The sequence below is a fragment of the Panthera leo genome, chromosome B2 (genome assembly GCF_018350215.1).
Source record: "Panthera leo isolate Ple1 chromosome B2, P.leo_Ple1_pat1.1, whole genome shotgun sequence".
Lineage (NCBI taxonomy): Eukaryota > Metazoa > Chordata > Mammalia > Carnivora > Felidae > Panthera > Panthera leo.
The window spans coordinates 102985873-103013748 of record NC_056683.1 but is presented as its reverse complement, the minus strand read 5'-3'; the positions used below and the strand labels follow the sequence as shown (position 1 = coordinate 103013748).

The window sequence follows — 27876 nt, the reverse complement described above, 5'->3', positions numbered from 1 at the left end:
CAGTACTGAGTTTATTCACATAGCAGTGCAACCATCACTCCCATCAATCCCCAGAACTCTCTTCATCTTGCAAAGCCAAAACTCTGTGCCCATTCAACAGAGGTAGTAGGTAAACAATATTCATCCAAAACTGTGAAAGAAATTACAAAATACAATACGATAATTTTGGTTATCATTTTTTTTTATGAATTCAATTTACTTATTTAAATTCTAGCCGCAATCTTTCCTTTGGACCTAATTGTTCTCTATGAGAAATTTCTCTTAAATTTGACTTCTCATTCATTTATTGCATTAATTAATTTGAAGACAAGGGAATAAGAAAATGAGAAAGAGTCTCATTACTGAATTAATTGAACAGGGAAGTTGAGATGTGAAATAATGAAAGGAAAGTGAAATGTATTTCCACAATCAATTGATCATTTTATACAACTCTTCTGCTTACATGGTTTTACATGATCTCATTCTTCATATTAACTATTTTATTTACTTCTGCCATGTGTCCACCATCGTTTCTTGTTTAATACAAGCACACAAGGTTGTTATTTTTCTCTTCTGTACTTCCTTGGCATTCTCAGGCACAGGCAATGCTACATTTAATCCCTATTCCCTGGGCTTTAGGACTTTTCATTCTTCTAATTTACATATTGGTAAAATGTGGTTTCCCATATGGATAAAGCCATAAATTTTACCTATTGGTAAAATATGAGATTTACAGGAATTTCTTGGTATTTAGAACCTACCTTCCGAGCAGAGCATCACATAATGGAATGCTTACACGTGCCAACCAAGTAAATAAAGCAGCAAGTTTAAGTATACACACAGGTAAGAGGAAGGGACTATGGAGGATAGAGTGCGAGTCTCAGGGAAAAGGGTCTGGTTGCCCCTCACCTCACAGAATCACCAGACATTACGATTTTTCAAATGAAGCCCCAGAAAACTTGCTTCCATATAAAATTTCTCAATTTTTTAATGTCTCCACAATTTAAAATCACTGTAGGCCAAACAAAAGCAATCTGTATGCCAAATGAGGTTCTAATTCCTGCAGGTTCTAATTACTGATCTACTGTACATTTTTTCACGGTAGACTACAAATAGAGTAGAGATTGTCAAAGTTCTGTTGCTTGTATTTGTGGACCCTTGAGAGGTAGTTTACATGCTTCCACACCTTCCACTTGCAATGCACTTTAACTTAATCATTAACTGAAATTATTACAGGTATTGTGTAATAATACCTATATTTAAATTCCATAAGGGAAAGCTTTTCTGTCTCTCTAGCTATCACATCCTTCTTTTTCCTCTCATAAGTTTTTTCTTTTTTCACATGAAGAAGACTCTGGGAATACTGTATTCACCAACTTTTATTATTTCTCTTTATTATTCATAATAAACTTTAGAAATACTGATTTTAAAACAGTATTTCATATTTCCATACATAAAGTAAGTGTGATGTACTACTATGGTTTCAGTGAATATATATTTTTATCATGGCATATTTTTCAGTCAGAATTCGTCATAATTTCTCATCAACTATGTTTCTCTTACTGATTTCCATATTGAGAATCCATATGTTGGTTCTAGATCTCCAAGCTTCTATGTTCTTTTATTCTGTGCATGGAATTTCTCCTTCTTTAGTATTTCTGCTTCTTTAGTTACTAAGTTCTTATTTATGTCTTCGAAAGACTATTCTATTCCATGAATTTATTTTTAAGTTCATTTTAACATGTATCGATATCTTTATTTAAAAAGTAATTGAGCTCTACAAAAGTTTTACAGTTATTAAACCTCAGTGAAGAAACTTGACATTTAAAGGAATACTGTAATAAATATTTTGGAAAGCAAATAATCAACCTGTTTAATTTATTCTTTGTATAAAGCATTTTGTAAATGTTAGATTTGTTTGTAGTAAATGTGCATTTTCCTGATATCTCTCTTTAGATAATAATTTGAAAAACACATAGAAGTTGTCTTATATTCCTCTGTGTACAATGTATATCCTAATAACCAAAACTAATCCAAAAATCTGAAGTCGTGTTGTGAGTGTGTGTGAGCACGTGTACAGACAACACACGCACACAATTTTCCTACTCAATTTCAGGACAGTTTTAACAAGTTCCATGAGAAGAATTTATTTCTACTTGCTTATTTCAAGGAATTACTGTCGCTGAGAATTATTTTCTGGGGTGTGGAGGCAGGAAATCTATAGTTAGACTGCGTTGGCAGAGGGCAAAGTTGGTGGTTCTCCTTGAATCTATTCTACTGTCAACACTCCACTTCTTGTCTCAGAAGTGACATTTAATATATGACTGACCTTTATCTCAAATTCTAAAATTGTCAATTTTCTTTATGATAGCCTCCAGTAAAGAAATTAATCAAAAGTTTAGGAAAATAAATTGGTTATTTAACTTTTGTCACTCGGCACTAAAAATAACATGTGAAATTTCTTGGTGCTGCTCATAAGAAATATGCAGTTTATGATTTTTTGTCTTTGACTATTTGATATTCCTTTCACTCTGGCTTAAATATCTCTGGCTTCTCAGGAACACTGACCTCCATACCAGTAGGTTGTAGTCACTCACACAAGCAGTCACAGTATATATACATTTCACTATCATTTGAATTTTTTCTTAGGATGACCGACCTCAAACTCCCACTGTCTGATTGGGCCTCCTGATGATTTAGATTTTACGCTTCTAAATTTCCACTGAACGGGATTTTTATCTCTACCAAGATGGAGACCTCTAACCATCCCAGTTGTACCATATTCTTCCTCACGTCCTAATTCTGGCATCACTTGCCTCTCTTCCAAGTCAAAACCTTATAACCAGCTGTTCAAATTACATTTTTCCAACTGTTCGTTTGCCAATTTGATCTACCTTGAAACTATCTGTAGTTTCTCATAGCTCCAATTATCTACATTTATTTGATCATGCTCTTCTGGATGTTCTGGAGAAAGTCACGAAACGGTGATGAATGAGTAGGTATACCATCAGGCTTTCAAAGTCAGTTGAAATCTTACTTTTGCCTAACAGTCCTGTTATTTATATTTCGCCATTGATTCTTCTCTTAGTCACTGTAATACTTTTGCAATATCAATTGGAAGCTGTCCATTCAAATATCCCCTTAGTCAAAAATGATCTACTTCATCTATATAGCCTCACAACTTCCTTTCTAGCAATATATTGTCTCCTGCTTTTTTTTCTTGGCCAAATCAAATACTATATGAATCCATTATAATTGATTTCTGTTAACCACCTCTTGACAGAAACACCAAATGTAGATAAACTCTACAATCTACAGATGCTGTGACTAAAGCAGAAATATTGACTATTGTGAGGGAAGAATTATATAAATGGGTTTGTTTCACTTGTATTCACAATGAACAACAACCAAACAAAAAGAAAAAAAAGGATGATTCTTTCTTAGATTATCTCTGTTACTCAGTTCTCCCAATTTCCCACAGCCTTTTCTCAATGCAGCAGATGACCAGCAGATGACCTCACCTAATATTCTCACTGCTTTACTATTTTCCTCAACAAATCTATAATCCCACCTACATTCACCACATCTCTTTCTTTACTGTTTTTATAACTAAAGTAGTGTCAAGGTGCCTGGATGGCTCAGTCAGTTGAGTGTCTGACTCTTGGTTTTGGCTCAGGTTCTCACGGTTCGTGAGTTCAAGCCCTACATCAGGATCTGCCCTGACAGTGCGGAGCCTGCTTAGGAATCTCTGTCTCTTTGTCTCTCTGTCTCTTTCTCTCTCTCTCCCTCTGCCCCCTTCTCTCTGCTCATCCTCTCTTTCTCTCCCTCAAAATAAATAAACTTTAAATAAAAATAATAAAGGAAGTGTCTTTCCTTCTACCAAAGGCTAGTCTTATGTGTGCTCTAAAGCTTATCCTTTTAACTTTTCACTAAACTCTGCTTTTTAATTTTGTCTCTTCTTGGCAATTTCGTCTCTCTTATGGCAATTACATCATTATAACAGCATCTTCTAGTATCTTCAACAACTATGCACAAAAAATCCAATTTTACACTATCTCCAAATATTTGGCCATATTCTTGACCTATCCCAGAGTCAACCTGCCCAGATTGGTCTGCACAGGCTACCTCCAAGTGTATGCCTTTAGTCCACACTTTGATCCAACCCACCTTCTTCATTTCCCTACTACTCCATTAAAAATGTATCTGTCAAGGTCACCAATATTGTTAATCATATTTCTGCTTCAGCTTACTCAATATCTTACCAAATCCCCGTTATTGAAACTTCTCTCTCATAGCTTCCAGGACTCTAACATGTCTTTTTTTTTCCTTACCTCAACTGATCCTTCTTCGGTCTCCTTTGCTGTTTTCTTCTTCTTCACCAATTTCTACCTATTGGAGTCATTTGCAGCTTAAATCTGGACTTTCCTCTCCATGTACACTCTTTTCCATGATGTACTCTAGCCCACTCAGAAGCAGTACTCAACCTATACATATTGTTTTGAAGTAAATATGTTCCATAGAAAAATTAGGTTCCATAATTCCTACAGTAAATGTGTCTTTTAAGTTTTTTGGTCATTACAAGGCTTGAGGTTAAAAGTTAGATTCCAGGAAGAAAAATTGACATTTTTAGATCCCAAATGAATAAATTGGATAGCTTCTTGATCCTTTCACTGTAATTCAGTACTGTGACTCAAGTCCTGACTATGATAGGAAATAGAATATATAAACATTTTAACTTAAATAGAAATTTTGCCCACTTGCCTAGTTTTCTATTTGCATTCTTTATATATTTCTGTGGTCACCAGAGTGCATATTGTCAGGACTTTTGTAATCTTACTGAAAATCTATTTTCTTATTGAAATATGTTTCAACAAAGCGTTTGCATATTTAAAAAATAAGTGTTTTATGATAAATAAAAATGTAGCAAACATTTCTGTAGCTAAAGAAAGGAAAGTCTATAAATTCCATAAGCAAAATAGTCTATAAACAATTTCCTGAATATGACGTATGCTTTCTATCCACTGCATTTTTCATAAAGGATAATTCTCATCCATTATTCTTTTGAATAAATAACACTTCGTTCTGATCATCTCTGCTACATATTTCTTAAACCCTGATTAGCTGGATGCTAAACCTTGTAACTTTTTCCTACAACTTTCTAATCTTTCTTTTTTTTTTAATTTACCACGTCTTTTATTCTATAAAATCTATGCTGGAAAATTTCTTCAGTCATATCATCTATTCACTAACTCTGTTTTTACTTGTGTCTAAACTTCTGCTGAATGTGTCCATTTAATTTTTCATTTGAATTTTTATAGTTATTTCATGGCTAAAATTTATTTTTCAAAATGTTTAGGTTTATTTATTTTTGGGAGAGAGAGAGAGAGAGAGAGAGAGAGCACGAGCACAAGCAGGGGAAGGGCATAGAAAGAGGGAGAGAGAAGCCCAAGCAGGCTCTGTACTGTCAGTACAGAGCCCGATGCAGGACTCAAACTCACAAACCATGAGATCATGGCCTAGCTGAAGTCAAGAGTCGACCATTTAATAGACTGAGCCACTCAGTCACCCCAAAAAGGTAAATGCATTCAATACCCCCAAAATTTTATTTTTCAACATATTCCAAGTTTGATAATTCAAATTTTTCAAGTCTTTATGAGTCTAGCACAGCTAATTTTTGTTTTAGCTAATTCACACACATCTTCATTTTTGTGTTGTGTGTGTGTGTGTGTGTGTGTGTGTGTGTGTGTATTTTAGTTGTAACCCACTAACTTTTTTTTAAGTTTATTTATTTATTCTGAGAGAGAGAGAGAGAGCAGGAAGGGAAGAAAGAGAGGGAGAAAGAATCCCAAGCAGGCTCCACACTGTCAGTACAGAGCATGATGTGGGGCTCAAAGTCACAAACTGTGAGATCATGACCTGAGCTGACATCAAGAGTTGGACACTTAACCACTGAGCTATCCAGGCATCCCAAGCCACCAATTTTTTTTTTGACACATTAGCTCTGGAAATTATTTGAGACTTGCAATTTGAATTTCTTATGTAGAATATTTGCATGTGCTTTTGCCTTATGGGAAATAAACTGGATTCTCCACTTTAGCTTTTTGCACCACTATAGTACTTGAATTCAATCATTAAACCTATGTGAGAATTTGTGATTATAAATTACACAGGATCATCTTTCTTATCTCTATTCAAGTTTGGTGTCAGAGAAACTCTAACATATGTGCAAAAAAAGACATGTACAAAGTATTTATTGAAATGCTATTTATTATTAAACAAAAATGAGAATCCAAATATCCACCAAAAATAAAATGGATAGGGGGTGCCTGGCTGGCTCAATCAGTAGAGCATGCAACTCTTGATCTTAGGGCTCAGGCCCCACATTTGGCATGTAGCCTATTTAATTGAATATTACTACCACTACCAATAATAATAATATTGAATAAATAATGTTTGGTGTCTTCATTGGATAAGATACTATACTGTTGTTAAGGTAACTGCATTAAGAAATATATACAGAGTTTGAGGCGCTTGAATGGCTCAGTTGGTTAAGGGTCCAACTTTGGCTCAGGTCATGATCTCACGGTTTGTGAGTTCAAGCCCCGTGTCAGGCTCTGTGCTGACAGCTCAGAGCCTGGAGCATGCCTCAGATTCTGTCTCTCCCTCTATCTCTGCCCTTCCGCTGCTTGTGCTAAGTCTCTCTCTCTTTCTCTCAAAAATAAACATTAAAAAAATTTAAAAAAAAAGAAATATATACACAATAATCCCCCTTACCTGTAGTTTTATTTCCTCAGTTTCAATTATCCACAGTCAACCATAGTCCGGAAGTAGATGATGCTGATATTCCTTCTGAAAAATTGTCAGAAGGTCAATAGTAGTTTAATGCTATGGCACAATGCCTATTGTCACTCACCTCGCTTCATCCCATCATGTAGGCATTCTATCATCTCACATCCTCACTAGAAAAAGGATCAGCAAGTACAGTATTTTACAAGTAAGACCACATTCACATTTATTATACTACTTGTTACAAGTATTCTATTTATTATAAATCTGTTACTATCCCTAAATTATAAGGCTGTATTGTAGGTATGTATGCATACAAGAAAATAGAAAAAGGTAGTACATACAGAGTCCACTACTATCTGTGGTTTCAGACATCCAATGTAGATCTTAAAATGCATCTCCTGTGGGTAAGGGGAAACTACTGTACCCAACTATTAATCTCAAAGACAATGTAGAGTGTAAAAGATGTTGTAGGCATAATATAATTTATACAGATTTTTTAAGTATGCGTACAGATTATTTACGAGTACATGAAATGTGAGAACAATATCAAATGCCTCTTAAATAAATAGTTTTAAGTGAATGATTATCATTAGAAATAAAAGAAAAAGTGATGAGAGATTTCTCAGCTGCATCTCTAAAGATTAATCTGAAAAGAAATGATCATAAGGTAAAATGTCAAGATTTGATGTAACTGGGTTATAGGTAATTATATCAATTATATTACTTCTCTTTCTCTCTTGTTTTTGCATTATTGAAATATTTTCAAAGATTTTAAGTGGGTAGAAAAGACAACAATGTCCATGAGTCTCTTTATTCTTTTTAAAAAGTATAAGCTTTTCAATGGAATGGAACATCTTTTTGGAGGCCACCTCTTGCTGAGCATGTTCTGCTTACTCAAATCTTTAATACTATGGGGTGTCTGGGTGGCTCAGTTGGTTAAGTGTCCAACTTCATCTCAGGTAAACATCTCATGGTTTGTGGGTTCAAGCCCCACGTTGGGCTCTGTGCTGACAGCTCAGAGCCTGAAGCCTGCTTCGAATTTTGTGTCTCCCTTTCTCTCTGCCCCTGCCCACTCATGATCTGTCTCTCTCTCAAAAATAAACATTAAAAAAATGTTTAATTCTAGTCATCAGTTACATACTCTGATATTATAATATTCTATGTGTTTACAAAGTATATAAAATGTAGTTTGTGTTCCTTCTCCAAATGATGAAATAATATGCACTAGTAATTTTTATGCTATTAATTGTAGTAATGGCAGTGCTAACAAGATCGAGGCTATTAATAAACCCGAAAAGCCAAGTTGATAGAGAAGGATTGGTATTTCTGAGTCCCTGCCTCTCAGAACACATTGTAAACCCTTCTGTGCCTGTGTTGGGTCTTCATGGTGATTCTTCCAGTGGTTTAGGCATCCCACAGCAATGGAAATATTGGTGTCCCTATAGCTTTGATATTTACTTGAATGTGTAAGTGTGTTTCTGTTCAATGTTATGTTCTATTTTTTCCCCCAACAAATCGAATCTCTTCTGCAAATAAGCAGGGCATAGATTCTAAATTAACAGCAACTACTCCTGTGTTAGGCCTCATGATGCACATCCATGTAGGGATCAAGGCCATATGCCTTACTAGAAATCATGCACACCCACAGGGCCATGTAATTCAGAAAATCATTTATAACTGCATGAGGTTAACTCATTTACAACAGGGAAAAATAGATTGAAGTTTAGTGTGTGTAAGTTTTATATTTCTCGAATGACTGATGCTTCCAACCATTTTTTCCCATTTAATAATTAGTACTGTAAGGGCTGTTGGATTCTTTTCAGCGCCTTGCTTGACTGCTCAAATGCAGAAATTTTAATAGTATGGCATCCGTGACTGAGTAGATAACTAACAGCAGTATTCAGAACCCCCTTGAAGAAGACCTCAATGGTGTTTCTAAGCTTTGAACTTGATTTGCAAGATAGATGTAAATGTATATGCTGGTAGAAGCTTTCTAAAGTAAGCCTCTGTTTGAGACTAATTTCCCAGGACAAATGTATAACACATTCTCAGATTTTACTTGATTTTTTTTAAATCAAAAGAAATCTTTTATTGTATTTGTTTATCCCTGTGCTTGTTTCTACCACTTACCAACCTAAATTCCACATTTCCTCTGCTTTCCCTGAAAGATAATTATGCTTTAATAATGGCATACTTAAAAAAAATACCATCTCCATTTATCACTTTAAGCTTGTTTCTGTATCTTCAAAGGGACAGTTGTCACTGCTACAAAAATTCCATGAATATGAGCATGAACATTCCCAAGAGCTGTGCCAATGTACACACAAGCTCAAGAATTCTCCCTGAATATCCTGCTTCAAGTAACTCAAGCTGGGAACCCCAGCAGTGTCTCTCATTCCTCCGTGTCTCTTACAACCATGTAATCAAATTTCAACTCCTATTGATACTGGTTCTTTTATCTTGGCATCTTTTTTATTAATGTTTATTTATTTTTGAGACAGAGAGAGACACAGCATAAGCAGGGAAGGGGCAGAGAGAGAGGGAGACACAGAATGTGAAGCAGGCTCCAGGCTCTGAGCTGTCAGCACAGAGCCCGATGCGGGGCTCGAACTCACGAACTCTGAGATCATGACCTGAGCTGAAGTCGGACGCTTAACTGACTGAGCCACCCAGGTGCCCCTATCTCGGCATCTTTCTACATGTGTCCTTTTCTTTCCGTTCCCACAGCTTCTACCCCAGGGCGAATCTCCAGAACCATTTCTTCCCACTATTGCAATGACTTGGTGATAGTCTCTCATCTTTAATTTGAACACACTCCCTGTCCCTTGCTTCTGCTAATAGGTCGGACTTCTCCAACACTATCCTTTTTCCCTTAAACATACCAAGCCTGAGCACCTTAGTGCAGAATTGAGATTTTCACTAAATCATGAATTATCTGTTAAAAGATTCTTTTTATATTATGTTAAATATTAAAGGGCAAATTTAATAGAAATATATGAATACATTCTATTTCTTTAATTTTCAACTTAAATCCTCAAAAATGATTCATGAACTCAAATATTTACTGAAACCATCTGTAGATTTGGTCATTAGGAAAACAATATCTACAGCATCTATTAATAGAATTTAAACACACTTGATGTCAGAGGAAAACAAGAAGTTAAGTGTACTCAAATTATATAAGTAACTTTAAATATCCAAACTGTAATTCACCAAATTGTACTTTAATCAGGGAAACCAGAATATGCCTGCAGGACAAATTTTGTATTTTACTATTGTCTACATTTTCTGGATAACATATTATGCGGATAATATTGGATATGAGAAAATTCTTCTTAAGGTAATGAACTTTTTCCCCAATTGTTTTACTAATGGAGGTCACATGCAGAATTCCAGTATACTTTCAACATTCCGAGCTTATTCTGTTCTTAACAAGAATAAGAATATTCTCATATATGTTGAAAAATTCCTTTTATTTCATAAAGATGCAAAGGAAATACTACCTTATATTTCTTTTGCAGTCTCTTTTGGACAAATAACTACATTCATTCTCGAAAGTATAGACATATTTTCATGCCACTGACTAACATAATTGGGATAGAAGCAACTGCATTTTTTTCAAAATTCTACACAATTATTATTCTTTTAAATAGCTTTTGGTGGGGGCAACTTGGTGATTGGAAAATCGTCCACTTAAAGTTAGAAATCTCTTGACGGAATCAGATTACTTTAGAGAAACATCTCTCGTTTTAGTATGGGAGCTGTATGGATCACGTGGGTTCCTCCTCTGAACACTTAGCCAAAATTATAGTCTTTTCATGCCTCATTCATAAACAGTAAAATTTCTCTCCTGTTGCCAGTGTTTACTTATATGCTAGTGTTAAATTTAGTGGTGGTGCTATTTTATTCTAACAAAGATAGAAGTCACTATGCATTATTTCCAATTCAATTTAATTTGACTTGGAATGGAGAAATTTCATTGAAATTTCCTTCCTCCTTCCCTCCCCCACTTTTTTCTTTCTTTCTTTCTTTCTTTCTTTCTTTCTTTCTTTCTTTCTTTCTTTCTTTCTTTCTTTCTTTCTTCCTCCTCCCCTGCACCCCCTCACCTCTCAATATTCCATCAAAACAGTGTTCCTGGAAAACTGGAATGATTTGTCAAAGTAGGCTTTTTTCCGTAGCAGTCATGGGCACTATCATTGCTTCTTACCATTAACTAATCATAGATTCACAGATTTGAAACAGTGGTGTCCATATATAGATATCTAAAGGAACTTTACGCCTGTATTCCACACAGCTAACTCACAGACATCAAAGTCACCATGGTAGCAGACAGCATATTATAATTCTCTTTACCAAGAGAAGATAATAGAGGAATTCAAAATAGGAATGAACATTCACTACTACATAAACACCTAACACATTTTATAATCTGCCTATCAACAATAAATTAGCAAATTAGAAAGGGACCTCCTCAATTCCCCACACCCTCCTTCAGTAGCAGCAGGGCATATGTTATTACTGCATCAGTCAGCACATCACGGCTTTGGGGGAGTGATTTGTGATCTGGAGAACGATTCTAAAAGAAGATGAAAGTATCTCCCACTCCTCTCCTGAAAGACATTAAATATACTTCAGTGTTTTACTCCTTGTAGAAAAGGGTAGTACCTACTTTGCTTGACCTTGTATCCCCTAGGTTTATTACCATGATTTTGAGACAATCTAGTTAATATTTACTTCTGAAAGAACTAACATACTGAGAAATTTGGAACTGGTTAATACATCTTTGAAGCAGAGGGCTGTCATCTATGTTCAGTGGGATTATATACATTGCATCAAAGAATGATTTGAAGAACTGTCCAGAACTTGTTTTTGATGTCAGCAGCAAACAGATGGCTTGCAAGGTAATTTACTGCTTTCTTTCCACTGGTATTCTAGGAAAGACCACACCCTTCACACCCTCACCAAAATCATATACAATTTAAATAAAAGCTGTGCAAATAAAACATTTTGACAAGTGCCCTAACTCTCCATTCCAATTGGATATCTGCACAAGGACCCTCCCATTGTAAAGGGATTGGAGCAACATGCTATTTTACTTTTCTTCTGCAGCAAAGGAAGGATTACTGTAAAGCGCTTCCTTCCATGTGGGAGAAAATAATTCCTTCTTGTTTATGAGTGTGTGAGAAATAGCTTAATTTTCCTTATCTGTGACTTACTAGGATGAATAGAAAATGTGTCACAAACAATAAATGTAGTAAAATACATAATGCAATTTGTCACAGTCTGTTTCTTGCTTCAGTTCTTTAGTTCATTCTTTCCTTGAAATGATCTCTAATATTCTTCCAAGGCAGATTGAATTGTATAATGCCTATCTATGTTTTAAAATTTAGGATTATCTTCAGCTAATATAGGCGGCCTTCTTTGACACGATGGTTCTACAATATAGCTCCCTGTATATCTTTATCCTTGTACTTACTTTAGTGTGTTATAAATATAACTGTCTAACTAATCAGGTTGAATTTATTGGGATGACCAGCATAAAATTATTTTAGCATTTCCAATACTTGCTACAAACTGTACTCTATTGAACTGTTCTTTCTTTTCCTGAGTTGTATACTATTTATGAAACCATGTCTCCATCCTGATTTCATAAAATAACGCAAAGATTCAAGTCCCCTGCTCCCACACACACAGTGATTGAACATATTTCTAACAAGAAAATTAGAAATTGTCCTTCTTTTCTTAAAACTCCTGCCCACCCCCCACCTACACTTTATAGGTGATTCCTTGGGGACCTCTTCCCTTTCTTTAGTGAGGCAAGCCAGTTGAGCCTCGGAAACTTATGGATAGAGAGGTGAAGAAAAGCAAGAGAATAACCTTTCTTCTAGAATGATATATTTACACAAAAGAGAGGCCTGGCTCCTTTCCCATTCACATGCTTCTCTGGGTGCGGACCTTCAAACTAGGACATCACTCTTCATCCTGTGCACCTAAGACTTCCCATGCCTAGATTGAAGCCCCCTTTGAATTTAGTCCTATATAATTCAAGGGAAAACTATCTCTGCTCAAATTCTCTGCACTACTAAACAAAACAAAATAAAAGCAAAGCAAAAACGAAAACTTCTGTGGCAGTATATCTCAATCAGTATCTCATACCACTGTTCACCTATAGAATCCTGCCCTTCATTGTTATGGTACCCTCCCTAGAGTATAAGCCAGTGAAGCTAGAGCCTGTGGCCTTTTCATCCTCATATCTCCAAATAAGTTGCAATATTGTGGCTTATAATAAATCCTTCTTGAGTAAATCACTAAGTGAAGTTGATTCTCTCAAATTAATAATCTCTTAAGATATGTTAACAGTAATAACCTAGAGATGCCATTGTCTACTTTACAAGATAGTATACTAAGTGCTATACAGTTACTAATTTAAGACCTCAAGATACTCTGCAGAAAAGTTATGATTATTATTAATTTATCATTAAATTGTGGCTCAGAAAAAAATAAATCTTTCAAGGACCCATTTTTATAGGTCGAGTAAGTATTCACACTTGAGCACATTTGATTCCACAGTTTATACAACGTCTACTATAACATAAAGGCCTTCAGTGAAGTGCCCAGATAGCATTTGTTTTGGGTAAACTGTCCATTGCATTGACATGTTATGTGCATATGCACATATAAACACACTATCGTACTATGCATATATTATGCTCACGATATACATATGAGCAAGTATAGCTATGTCATGTCTATATAATTATGATATGCTTTACTTAAACATATAATATATAAATTATATACATCTTCTGTTTTATTAAAAAGAATATTGAAGCGATAAATACAATTTTCTGAAAATGACCCTAGGGCTTACTCCAGGTGGCCAAGATGTTCAGCTACATGGGACACCCTCCTTTCAATGAGAGATGATATACTCAGGCTCAGCTTCTCAAAAAACTGAAATTTTCTCCTTCTGGAGATATTGACAAAATATCCTTCAGACTTAAATGTTTATAAGAGCTGGGCAACTGATATTCCCAATAGTCTTCTCTAAATAACTGACAGCAAACATCTAGGCTTCCTGCCAGCTTGTTTATTCTTTCAATGACAAAGCTAATTTTTTATACTTTTTCATGTAAGATGGTGAACTTATGAAAAGCATTGTCTTTTCACTGAAATGTCTCATTTAACAGATGCCCTAATATGATAGGAAGCCGGGCACATGCATGTGTCTACCTTGCTTACCCTGGCTTTGAGAGAATCCCCTTTCCAAAATAGCACCTATAGCTGAACTTATATTGTGTGATGTCGATGTCATCATGAACCCTGGTGTGTGATCTGGTGAAAAGAGAGAAGTGAGTTCAATGGGGAAACAATAGAGAAACAATCACAAAGTCAGATTTAACCAAGATTTTAATAAGATAAACCCCAAACAGTGTCTTATCTTCCTTTCCTTTTTTAAAACTGATCCTGCCTTTCAAAGAAAGGCTAAAAACCAGCTTACCGTCCTATAGGTTTTTCAATCATCCTTAAAAGACTGAAATCATAAGTAAGAAGTGAAAAGGGGGGAGGGGAACAAAAGAAGAGAAAAATAACTGAAAGAACTCCTGGAGTTCCAATAAACATGGTTCACTACTGTTGTCAATGAGAGTTCAGTGGCCATTAATGTCACCATTCCAAAAGAAAAATTACTCCCACTTTATCTATCAAATCAATATCTACACAGAAGAGAGAAAGCATCATAGATTGTAATCAGCAAGCAGCTCAATAAATTGTCTGAGATTCCTAAGCCACATTAATCAGATCCTTGTTTTAACTGATATTAATGCAATATATTCACAAATTGTATTGCATACCTTTGTTATTTCAGGGATATTTTGGAAGCTTCCCCCATCACCAAATTATGGTAATTATATGGAGGGGAGGGACAAGGGTAGGAGACAATATTTACATATTTTCTAAGTAATATTTAAAGTTTATGTTAAGTTTCATAATGCATCAATTGGGTAAGTACACTAATGCTGAGGGAAAAAGGGATTTGTATTACCTTCATGAAAATGACACAGTACGGTTGTGTCATACTGGGTAAATCAATTTTTTCCCTTGCTGATTCTAGCTCTGCTACTATCAGTATATGTTTCCTGTATCTCAGTCACCAAATGCCTTTAAAATATTTACAAGAAAATATCCTTTTGTCTTTTTTTAATTTAAATTTATAATTAACTCTTTTTCCGAAATACACTGGTGGAAACGTCACTGGTTATGAAACTATTATGAACTGAACCATCTTGGCAACCTGCTTGATGAGGTGAAGTAATTTGAAGCCACTCCCTTCCATATACCTTCAAGTGCAAAGTCTGAATTTCCTTGAAGTGAAAGGTCTCTGCTCACAAAATGGCTTTCCTGAGTGCATTTTGTTCTCGGCTAGACCCTTCTTTGCCAGGGGCAGTTATATTCCTGCTGAGTATGGGTATAGATATAGAAAGAACAAATAAGGAAAGCTTTGCCTTCTGGAAACACTTTATTAATACTGAACAAGTAGATAAGATACAAAATTAAAATGCATTGTGGAATGTCACAAGACACTAGGGATTTTCACGGAGAAAATGGCTTTGCACACAAGGTTATAATAGGACTATTTTAGAATGTTTAAAAAGTCACGTTTAAAAAATTTCTTTGATGTTCAAGGATGAAAAAAAAAAAAACCTCCAAAGGTTCGGGGAGCTGGATTTTTCTTGGTTCTTCTAAGTTAGACCAGAATTCTAGTGGCCCAGATCACCAACAAAGAATCATCAGATAGTAATAGCTGATCAGATGGGCATAAGGCACTAGGCCAGGTGAAATGGTAAGATAGATGTCTTCTTCCTCATGCATTTTAGTGTGTTATAGGAAAGACAGGCAAGTAAACTAATATGAAAATAAAATAAGAATAAATTTAAGAAATTAAGGTTTCCTCTATCCCACTTTCTTTTTTTTTATATTAAATACAATTTATTGTCAAATTGGTTTCCATACAATACTTAGTGCTCATCCCAACAGGTGCCGTCGTTAATGCCCATCACCCACTTTCCCCGCTCCCCTAACCCCCCTCACTCTCAGTTTGTTCTCAGTATTTAAGAGTCTCTTATGGTTTGCCTCCTTCCCTCTCTGTAACTTTTTATCCCCCTTCCCCTCCCCTCCATGGTCTTCTGTTAAGTTTCTCAAGATCCACATAAGAGTGAAAACATATGGTATCTGTCTTTCTCTGCCTGACTTATTTCACTTAGCATAATACCCTCTAGTTCCATCCACATTGTTACAAAGGGCCAGATTTCATTCTTTCTCATTGCCAAGTAGTATTCCATTGTATATATAAACCACATCTTCTTTATCTATTTGTCAGTTGATGGACATTTAAGCTCTTTCCATAATTTGACTATTGTTGGGAGTGCTGCTATAAACATTGGGGTACAAGTGCCCCTATGCATCAGCACTCCTGTATCCCTTGGGTAAATTCTTAGCAGTGCTATTGCTGGGTCATAGGGTAGATCTATTTTTAATTTTTTGAGGAACCTCCACACTGTTTTCCAGAGTGGCTGCACCAGTTTGCATTCCCACCAACAATGGAATTATTACAACCAATCCCTCAGAAATACAAGCAATTATCAGGGAATACTATGAAAAATTATATGCCAACAAAATGGACAACCTGGAAGAAATGGACAAATTCCTAAACACCCACCCACTTCCAAAACTCAAACAGGAAGAAATAGAAAATTTGAACCGACCCATAACCAGTGAGGAAATTGAATCAGCTATCAAGAATCTCCCAACAGAGTCCAGGACCAGATGGCTTCCCTGGGGAATTCTACCAGACATTTAAAGCAGAGATAATACCTATCCTTCTCAAGCTGTTCCAAAAAAAATAGACAAGGAAGGAAAACTTCCAAACTCATTCTATGAAGCCAGCATTACTTTGATTCCCAAACCAGACAGAGATCCTCTATCCCAGTTTCTAATGAAAGAATTTTTTGCTTGCTGGGTCTAATGATTGGGAAAGTGGTAACTGGTATCAGATTTTGGCTGTTATATTTTCTGTTATTGTTTGTGATGTTACCCTACACTGAGATGAACTTCTAGCCCGGAACATGAGGGTCCAACCAAATCCACTAACATTTGATTACATGAAACATTGTGAGGAAGTAGGGAAAGGGAAAAAGTGTAATAAAAATCCAATGCAATGGCACATGTTTCATTACATGGTGACCAGAGAAGCTGTATTGAGAAAATGAAGTTTAAACCGATACCTCTTATGTGAATAAGAATTAGCCAAGCAAAGTAAGGTAGTCAGGCATGGATGTTTCAGAGGAAGTATGAAGGTGCAGGAATGAGAGTTTTAGATCAGTGAAAGCTTTAAATGCATGTAGTTTAGTATCCAATATTTGAATATTTTCCAGATACATTTCTCTTATTAATTTCTAGCTTGATTCATTATGGTCTGAAATCACAGTTTGTATAATTTTATTCCTTTTAAATTTGTTAAGGCTTGCCTTATAATTTATGATACCCACGTTGGTGAATATCCCGCATACACTCAAAATCAATGTGTCTTCTCTATTGTTGGGTATAAAAGCTATGGGTCAATTGGATAGGTTAGGTTGATGATGTTATTTGGCTCTTCTAAAATCATGCTTATTTTTTGTATTGAATTATTGATCACGAAGAGAGGAATGTAGAAGTCTCCATGTGTAACTGTGGGTATATTTACATTTATTTCAGCTTTTTCAGTTCCTGTTTCATGCCTTTTGAACTTTTATGTAAGGCATTTAGAATTATTTTGTTTTCCTGTGCTTTTACCACTTTGTCACTGGAAAATCTCACGGTTTATCCCTGATGAGTTTTCTTGTTTTGAAATCTACTTTTTCTGCAACGAACATAGCTACCAATCTTTTGATTAATGTTTACATGTTTTCCCAATGCTGTTACCTTTAATTTACCTGCAGTACTATAATCTAATTTTTAAAGGCTCTATATCATTGGATCTTGTTATTTTGCATGTCCTGACAATCTTCATGTTTTAAATAATGTGTTTGGACTATTTGCTTTTACTGCCGTTATTGATACGGTTGGATTTTGGTTCACCATTTTACTTTTTGTTTTATGTTGTACTCTTTCTGGTTTTTTTGTTCTCCTTTTCCCAATGTCCGATCTTTTGTTGGATTATTTGAATGGTTTTTAGCCTTTAATTTTATCTATTTCTGTTTTGTCTTTTTCTTTCTGTTGTGTTTAATATTTTCTCTGAGAAATACAGCATACATACTAACATTTTATAGACCCTTCAGAGTTAATATTTTACCACTTCAGCTAAAATGTAGAAATCTTGCAACTAGACAGTCCTTTGACATTATATGTATTAGATCTAGATACATGAAAATATCACTACAAAGCATTAGATTTTTTTCTGCTTTGAAAGGTCATTTATATTTTTAAAAACTTAAGAGGAGAAAAATAGTTTATTCTAACTAAGCTATATACCACCTCTGTAGCTCTTCTTTCCTTCCATTCCAAGTTTCCCTTTGTTAAGGTTCCCTTTAGTTTGGGGCACCTGGGTGGCTCAGTCGGTTGAGCTCCGACTTCAGCTCAGGTCATGATCTCACAGTCTGTGAATTCAAGCCCCGCGTTGGGCTCTGTGCTGACAGCTCAGAGCTCAGAGCCTGGAGCCTGCTTCGGATTCTGTGTCTCCCTCTGTCTCTGCCCCTCCCCTGCTCACGCTCTGTCTCTGTCTCTGTCTCTCTCTCTCTCTCTCTCTCAAAAATAAACATTAAAATTTTTTTTAATAAAAAATAAGGTTCCCTTTAGTTTTAAAAACTTACTTGAGGGGCGCCTGGGTGGCGCAGTCGGTTAAGCGTCCGACTTCAGCCAGGTCACGATCTCGCGTCCGTGAGTTCGAGCCCCGCGTCAGGCTCTGGGCTGATGGCTCGGAGCCTGGAGCCTGTTTCCGATTCTGTGTCTCCCTCTCTCTCTGCCCCTCCCCCGTTCATGCTCTGTCTCTCTCTGTCCCAAAAATAAATAAAAAACGTTGGAAAAAAAAATTAAAAAAAACTTACTCGAGCATTTCTTTTAGATTTCTTTTAGACGGGTTTGTTGGTAACAAATTCCCTTAGTTTTCCTCCTGCTGAAAGTGTCTATTTTGCTTTTTCCTAGAAGATATTTTCCATGAATACAGAACTCTGCATTAACATTTATTTTGTTTCAGTCTATCAAGAATAGCGTTCTTCTGTCTTCTGCCATCCATTTGTTCTAGTAAAAATATGAATACATTCAAATTACACTACCCTTATATGTAAATGGATCATTTTTTTCTGCCTCATTTCAATATTTATTCTTTATATTTTGGGGCAGTTATATTTTGATGATTCTGAGCGTGATTTCCCTAAAGTTTATCCTTTTGAGTACTAGCTAAGCTTTTGAATCTGTACATATATGTCTTTTGCCAAATTAAATTTTCAGTCATTATTTCTCCAAATATTATTTTCTGCACCTGTTCCTTTCTACCTCCTCAATAACTCAAATAGTAAAAATTTGATGTTGTTCCATAGTTCTCTGAGTCTCTGTTCTCTTTTTTTCAATCTTTTATTATGTGTTTCTGCTCTGAAGAGTAGTCAGTTTCTTTTTTTTTTTTTCTTTTTTTAAAGTTTACTTATTTATTTTGAGAGAGTGTATGCCTAAGAAGGGAGGGGCAGAAAGAGAGGAAAGAGAACATCCCAAGCAGGCTCCGTGCTGTCAGTGCAGAACCTGAAGTGGGGCCAATCTCAGGAACTGAACTGTGAGATCATGACCTGAGCCAAAATCAAGAGTCAGATGCTTAATCAACTGAGCCACCCAGGTGCTCTCAGAATAGTGAATTTCTATCAGTCCAACTTGATATTTGTTGGTTATTTACTCTGCTTCCTCTGCTCCACTATTGAACCCATTTAGTGAATTTTTATTTTAGATGCTATATTTTTCAGTTACTTCATTCTTATTGGGTTTCCATTTTAGACAGCTTCTCTCTGTGTCTCTTGTCGAAAACATTTATTTCCATACCTTTCTGGAAACTTCACTTTTACCTCATAAAGCATGGTTATAATAACTGCATTTATAGTCTTTGATATTTTCTACTTTTGACATCTGTTTATATTCGGTTTTCTTCAAATTGATGACATTTCCTTCTTTAGAATTATATCCTAGATTTTTTTTTAATTTTTTAATGTTTTTATTCATTTTTGAGATAGAGAGAGACAGAGCATGAGCAGGGGAGGGTCAGAGAGAGAGGGAGACACAGAATTGGAAGCGGGCTCCAGGCTCTGAGCTGTCAGCACAGAGATCGACGCAGGGCTCAAACTCATGGAGTGCGAGATCATGACCGGAGCTGAAGTCAGACGCCCACTGACTGAGCCACCCAGGCACCCTTATCCTAGATATTTTTGTATCATGTTGTGGGACCTGAATCCTTTTAAAATTGTCTGGAGATGGGGTGCCTGGGTGGCTCAGTCAGTTAAGTGTCCCATTCTTGGTTTCTGCTCATGTCATGATCTCATGGTTCATGAGTTCGGGTCTCACATTGGACTCTGTGCTGACAGTGCAGAGCCTGCGTGGGATTCTCTGTCCCTCTCTCTCTTTCTCTGTCCCTCCCCTACTCTCACTCTCTCAAAATAAATAAATAAAGTTTAAAAAAGTCATCTGAAGAATGTTGATTTGTGTGTGTGTGTGTATTTGCTGTCAAAAACCCAGTTAGATTTAGAATACAAGCTCAGTGTCATTGTCTATGTGTTGGGATTCCAATGTCATCTATGTGCAGTTCAAGATTTGGTGCACTTCTGAGCCCAAGACTTGGGTCATTATGCACAAAGTTAGTGGCGAACTTCTTTGGCTCTCTCTTGTTTTTTATTTCGTCTATACTCTTTGTCTCCCACAGGCTTATTTTCCCAGGTCATCTAGCCAAACACTGGTTTATTTCAAGGTTTTAGGCTCTGTACTCTTGTATAGCCATGTGCTACTAAGGCTTCCCTTAACAGAGTAAGAAAAAAAAAAGTGAAAACTGAGTTTCCTGAAACACACTATTTGGTCCTCAGGGAATCCTTTTCTTGAATCTTCTGGCCAGAAGAGTTGATTTTCTCTCTAAATTTTGATGCCCACCCTTTTGTTTTTCTCAAGAGAGTGTAGTTTAGCAAATTAACCAATCTTATTTCAAAGCCGAAAATTAAAGGAGAAAAAATAACCAAGAAACTCACCACAGATTTGTTGCTTTGCAAGTTTTGACTTTCCTCCCCAACCTTCCTATTATTGCTGCTTATTTTGCATGTCCTCAGTTAGTTCCTTTTCATATTCTGTCCAGAGTTTGCAGTTATAATTAAGGGAGAAGATAGGCTGTTGTGGGCTTACCCCATTTTGGCTGCCACTGGTAGTGAACAAAATGATTTAGAAGGACCTGTTAGGCATACGAATCTGGATCCCAAGCACTCTCATTGGGTTCAATTTGTGATTCAAATAAAAGTAGATGATAATTTAATCCATAGAAGTGACTGAGGGTACCCAATTGGTGAGTACAGAGTGAAGAAAGAAGAGAGCAGAATTTTGGCACTAGCAACATTTAAGTGACATTTGAAGAAAGGGAAGAAAGGAATACAGACTGTAAGGGATGAGAGAGGTATGTGTGTTATAAGGAAATTACAGAGTACGGAGTCTCAGTACCTCTAGTGTTGAATGCCACTGCAGCGAAGGAAAATAAAGTTTTGAAAATAAAAAAAATGTTAAAAATTTGAAATTCTACCCAGAGATGAAGAAAAGTAACATCTGAAAAGCATCCACTTGACTTAAGGACAGAGATATCATTGGCGACCTTGGCAAGAACATGGAGTCATTAAGGCCAAATGATAGTGATTTGACTGGTGAGGGGGATGTGAAGTAGATACTTCAAGCTTGGGCAATGCTAAAATAAATTTTGTTGTCAAAAGAAGCAGGTAGGCCAGCAGCTACAGGAAGAAATTTCTGATGGACTGAGAGATTTCTTCTTTAAGTTTCATTTCGGTAGATGTTTTTGTTCTTACACTAGAAGTGGCCTTAGTACTTGAATATGTTAACAGGAAAGAACCAGTAAATTAAAAATAAAAGGTTAAAAGCAGAGAAAGAAATAAAATCCTTGAAGTGGTGGTAGGAAAAGGGATTCTAAACACAGGTGAAGGCATCAGTTAAGAATTAACAAAAGGAGGGGTACCTGGGTGGCTCAATCGGTTAAGCTTTTGACTTCAGCTCAGGTTGTGATCTCATGGTTCGTGAGTTCAAGCCCCGCATCAGGCTCTGTGCTGACACTTCAGAGCCTGGTGCCTGCTTTGGATTCTGTGCCTCCCTCTCTCTCTCTCTGCCCCTTCCCTACTCACACTTTGTCTCTCTCTCTCTCTCTATCTCTCTCTCTCTAAAACAAATAAACATTAAAAAAAAAAAGAGTGAACAAAAGGAAACTCTTCAGGATAACAGTGAAAACGTTCCTCTGGAGCTCCCAATGGAATTCTTGTCCTTATTTCCTTGCCCACCTCCTCACTGGCTTCTCCCAGAAGCAACTGTCTAATGAATTACTGGCATATAATTTTTTATTCTGAGTCTGCTTCTGGAGAACCCAACATGAGACAATTATAAATGTATTTGTCTATCCCTAATTTTAAATTATTCATAGAATTCCAAACACATCTATCCTATTGCCTATTTTATATCTCTACTTGTTTTGTATAACAAATATCTCAAGCTTAATATGTTCAAAGCAAAGCTCTTGATTTTTTTTTTCCTAATGCTGTTCTCTTTCAGTGTTCTTCTTTTGAGTAACTGAGAATATCCCCCACTCAAGACAAATAATCATCTTTAATTTTTCCTTTCTCCTTAACCCACATCCAAACCATCAGCAAGTAGCGTTACCTTTGAAAGTTCTAGAATTTGTCAAAACTCTGTCAATGTAATATCATCTGCATTGCTATCACTCTTGCTAAGCCCCTAATAATCTTGGACTTGTACCACCACAATCACCACCTGACTTCTGTAATTCAAGCATCTATGTAATTGAATTAATCTAATATTATCCATAGATCTTTGCCAATGTGTTTCAAATCATGTATATGCTTCTTAGGAAACCTTCAGTGGTTTATTTTGAACTTAGAGAGAAATTCCTGCTTATTGTCATGTCCATGTGCAGGGTATATGAAATAAATATTTAACAACTGCTGTGGAATGAGCATTCACCAGTCAGAAGATATATTGGTCACAGTGTGCAATACTGAAGCAGTCTCTAATGGAATATCAGTCTTACCGATGAGATGCTACAAATCCATTCTCTCCTTCATTTATTCTTTCCAATGTTTGCAATTCTGTCTGCCCTTCTTCCAAAGATTCCCTTTGTTGAGAATCTTCCCATGGCTGGCTATTACTTCTCTTTCACTTAGTATCTTAGATATTGTACTCTCTGTGAGGCACTCTTTTACCAAGTTATATCAAGCCCTTACCTTGCCCTGCTCAGTCTCTATCAGACCTGTTTATTTTATTCCCTTCATGAAACTGAAAGCTATATGAAATTATTTTTACATTTACGTATTTCTTCTGTTTATCTGAACTAGAATTTAAGTTTATCAAGAATAAGGATCTTGTCTTATATTTTTATCACTGTATCCCCAGAACCAAGTTCTGTGCCCGGCATAGGGTAGACATTTAATGCTCACTCATTAAATGAATGAGTGAATGAATGAATGAATGAAATGTAAAGATAGATTTAGGAAAAGTCATTATAAAAACTGAGATAAAATAAATTATCAAGTGTGTTATCAATCTCTTCTATTATTAGCCTACCCATGAGTTTCTGACCTATACTTCCAAATTCCTTTTGGAATGCTCACCAGCAGCTAATTCTCAATATGAATTCATCTATTTACCTCAAAGTATTCCTCCTTTATTCCTTGTTATGATATATAAGGCAAATTCATTCTATAATAATTTGCAAAACAGCTTTGAAATTGAATTGAATGGATCCCAAACCCATTTCTGCTACTTATTACCTACGGGAAAGTTACTTAACCTCTTCGTGGCTCAATATTCTTCCTCTATAGAATGCTTATAATGAAAATACATGGTTTATAAATTTGTTGGGAGGCTTATATGAATTAATTAATTCATGTAATCCCTTGAAAGTAGCAGAGAGTAAGCACTCTTTATATCATTGAGATTATGGAAATAATCTTAGTTTTCTCCAGCTCTCTTACCTTGCCTATATGTTTGGAACACAGAATCTGCAAATTTTGCCATCTGACATCTCCCCAGTCTCTTTCTCTAATAAACTCTAATTGCCATTTACATCCGCTACATATCTTGACAACTGCAAGAACTGCTCAACTACGCCCTTTTGCTCCATCTCTGCTTTCTCCTCTATTCCCCTTATCACACTGATCTTCGTAAAATAAAAAACTGATATATGACTTCCCTGCTTATAATCTCTCAATAACTTTGTCTTGCCTTCAGGATAAAACCTAAACCTAGCAAGACAAGGTTCAATTTCAACTTCTATTTTTAACAGTTTAGGCACATCAACCTCCAAGCCACAGGCATCACAAGACCAGTGGAATAAGAACACCCTGGTGATAAAAGAATGCAGTGCTCTCAGCGACTGCTCATCAATAAACCATAATGAGACCTGCTAAGGACCACAGTGTGATGCACAGCCTGTAAAGTGGCAAATGCTGCTGGGTTGCTAAAGACAAGGAAAGTCAGAGCTGTAGACTAGAAACGTTTATTCCTGGTGAAGAGTCCTCCCAAGGTTAATTACATAGACCTTGAAAGAAGAATTCAGTTTCCAATTCATCATGAAGATAGATGAGATCTTGAAGGTATGGCAGCAAAAGTTCTGTTATCTTAATACTATTGTCCATATTACCAAGGAACGGCCATACAATCCTAAAAAATTGGCCAATATTTGATAACAACATCTTCATATTTCAAAAATAATGTTTTCCTTGACAGGGTCTTTCCAGCAGGCCATGAAATAGTTGTTATAAGAATTCACAAATTGCACATCATCCAAAACAGAGGATTCTAGACTATTTCCTTGGAGCCTGAGGGATTTTGCTATAGCAGCTCCCAGGCTGGTCAGGTCAGAGAAGTGCCGGGGTGAAGCTGAGCAAATGGGACTCCAGACTGAGCTAATGCTTCCAACCAGGGAGGCTCTTCTCTTACCTGATTATATAAGGGATGTCCCCATAAGCTTTTAAAAAATGGAGTGTTGACGGTGGAATAAGGGCTGAGGTATTTCAAACATCTCAGACTTCAGCTCCTTACAATTTGTGCATTTGTAACTTTTATACACTTATTTTTAAAAATAGAAGTGGATTCTATTGTATGTTATTGTATGTTTTTAATCCACTACTCTCAAGTAAGCTTACTTATCCTCAAGTATTTTAGAAGTCCCTTAAAACTTCTATCAATTTAAAGGTGTTTATTGATTATAGGCATTTTCTATTGTATTACAAATATGCATTTATTTTCAGTGAACATATTGCAAGCACAATATACAACCTAAAATAATGTAAATGTGTTTAGAGTGATTTGAGAGCAGCTGTAACTATTTCATAAGCCATTCATATAATAAAAAGCTGCACACAGATATCAATGTTCTGTAATTATTTAACAAACACTTCATGGTATAACACATAATCCTTACAGTAACTTGAGTGGTTTCTGGTGTTATAATTGTTTTTTTGCTGTCAAAACAACAAATGGTTAGAAAGATCCTTATGCAATGCTACATTTTCTGTCCCAAGTATCTGGTAGCTATTTTAAAATACCTAAGTCTTTTTGCTAACTTGCTATCACTACCAAATACTACCTCAGAATTTTTTAGAGAGATTGTCTTGAGCCTTTGGAAATTATGAATTGGTACAAGAGATTTAAATATATACTTCTGTATCAGGACAAACATGATTCAGAGTAAAGAACATCATGTTGGAAATTTATGAAAAGATGTCATTATCAATGAGGTATCTGTATATATATGATGTGCATCTACAAAATGTTAAGTGTCATGGAAATTTGAAAGTAATAAACAATAGGATATGGCCTCTGCAGTCAAGAAACTTAAATTTTGTTTGAAGTAATAGTTATTAGGCATGGCATAATGAGATGGTAATGATGTATTCAACTAATCGCTCCATTTCTAATCTGTTACTACCATGGGTTGATGGACAATCATTGATGGAGTCTACCACAAATTCATGTTACCTAGAATTAATAAGCTCTCAATTACCTTTACCAAAAATTTTGTGCATCACTTTCCTATCACATTCCTTGTAAGATTATTCCCAATAGTCCCTGGTTGTTAATGGCTGTGACTCTTATCCCTAAACGCTTCACGATTTGGAGATCAAGTCACCTGTGGTGCATGATTGAAATAAAAATCAAGACCAGTCAACAAATGTCCCAATTTACTCATTAAAGCTCAAATACAATACTCCTTTTCTTCATGTTTATTTGCTCTTTTCCTAGTGGAAGGATGGGCCGAGTTTTTGTTTAGGTGAATATTTTCACATACAACTGATATAGACTATTCCTCCTCTTCTAAGACTTTGATTTGTCTTTTTTATTTTCCTGTAACATCCTCCAGACCCTTCTTATCAGTTGTATCCTCCCTTATTATCAGAAAACACGCTCAGGTTATAGTTACACTAAATATGCACAAATAGCAATAACCCCAAAGTCATAAATAAACAACTAATACTTTTCCTTCTAAAACAATGACTTTTTTCCTCTTATAACCACATTTCTTGAAAAATAATCTACCTGTCAACTCCACTTTATCACCATTCACTTTTCACTTCAGTTTTTTCCTTAACCATTATACTGAAAATCTTCTCTTGAAGGTTTTACTAACACTTCTACTGGAATTGTGTTAAAGATCATAGGTGAAACCAAAAGCCGTGATGATATTTATTTTGTATCTGCTTTTAACCTATGTAATCTTGTAATAAAAATGAACAGAGTTTGGCACGTTAGCCTTTAATAAATATGTGCTGAATTGAATGAAATAAAATTCTTTAATCAATGAAATCCAAGAAAACCTCAAAAAACAAAATCAAATCAATGGTCCTAGCTGAATTTTCTGTCAGTTCAACTTTAGTGCAGCATTTGGTACTGTGAGAACCATAACCTTCTCCTTGGAATTTTTATTCTACTGATGACTTTCATGAAATTACTCACATTTATTGGTCAAAACAGGATTTGGCAGAACGCGCTTACTGAAGAACTGAGAAGGCAAACTGAGAGTTTTGAAATGGAGCTTACAGATGACCAGTGAGGCACGTTCAGGCTTTGAGGATGGATATGGAAATGAGGAGGGCTTGTGTACAATAAAGACAAGGTTAAGCAGTGGCTGAGAGTTGTCAGGTGGACATCACAGAGGTGGTCCATCAACAGAAGACTGTTCCAGTGTATACACTTGGCACGGCAAATGATACTCAAGAAACAGGCAAATGGCTGAGACTCAGATATGAAGCCCACACTCAGTATCAAGAGTAAAGCCTCAGGGAGTCTCATCTCCAGGTACATACTTCATTAGGGAAAGTGACATAATAATATTGGGATCTTCGATTATCATCAAGAGAAGGACTTGGTTTCAGATCTCAGTTTTTCAATTGGCAATGCAACCAAAGAACACAATTAACAGGTCTGATTTGTTAAAGACATGGGCTCTAAGATGAGGCAAACAAGGTACTTTTCTTAAGGGGCGGGGAGCGTTTAAGATGTCAAAATATTAATTACATAATGGTTTAATGCAATGTTTTTTAAAAATCAAATTAATGTAAATATTTACGATAAAAAAATTATCAAAGTTTTAAATTACTAATGTCACTCAATGTAGATACTGTGAAGCATGGGCACCTGACTGCCAAATAACTAACATAAACAATAAATGCGCCAACTGCATAAGAACAAAAGGTACTTCTGGATTTGTGAGGACTGGAAAGAGTTTTGAAGTAGGAACTGACCTGGATTTCAAAGGACAGGCAGAAGGGGCCAGTACTGAAAGCAGTAAACATAGTCACGTTTCATGTTTATGATGAACAACCT

General features: G+C 35.9%; 1 long non-coding RNA gene across 1 annotated transcript; it reads right to left on the bottom strand.

Moving 5' to 3' along the window:
- Nucleotides 1–27876, bottom strand: LOC122219137. The gene is made up of 5 exons (XR_006202276.1): nt 27795–27876; nt 21018–21184; nt 6754–6825; nt 4311–4463; nt 1–130 (listed from the first exon to the last, which is right to left on the bottom strand). It is a non-coding gene; the product is annotated as an uncharacterized LOC122219137 (long non-coding RNA).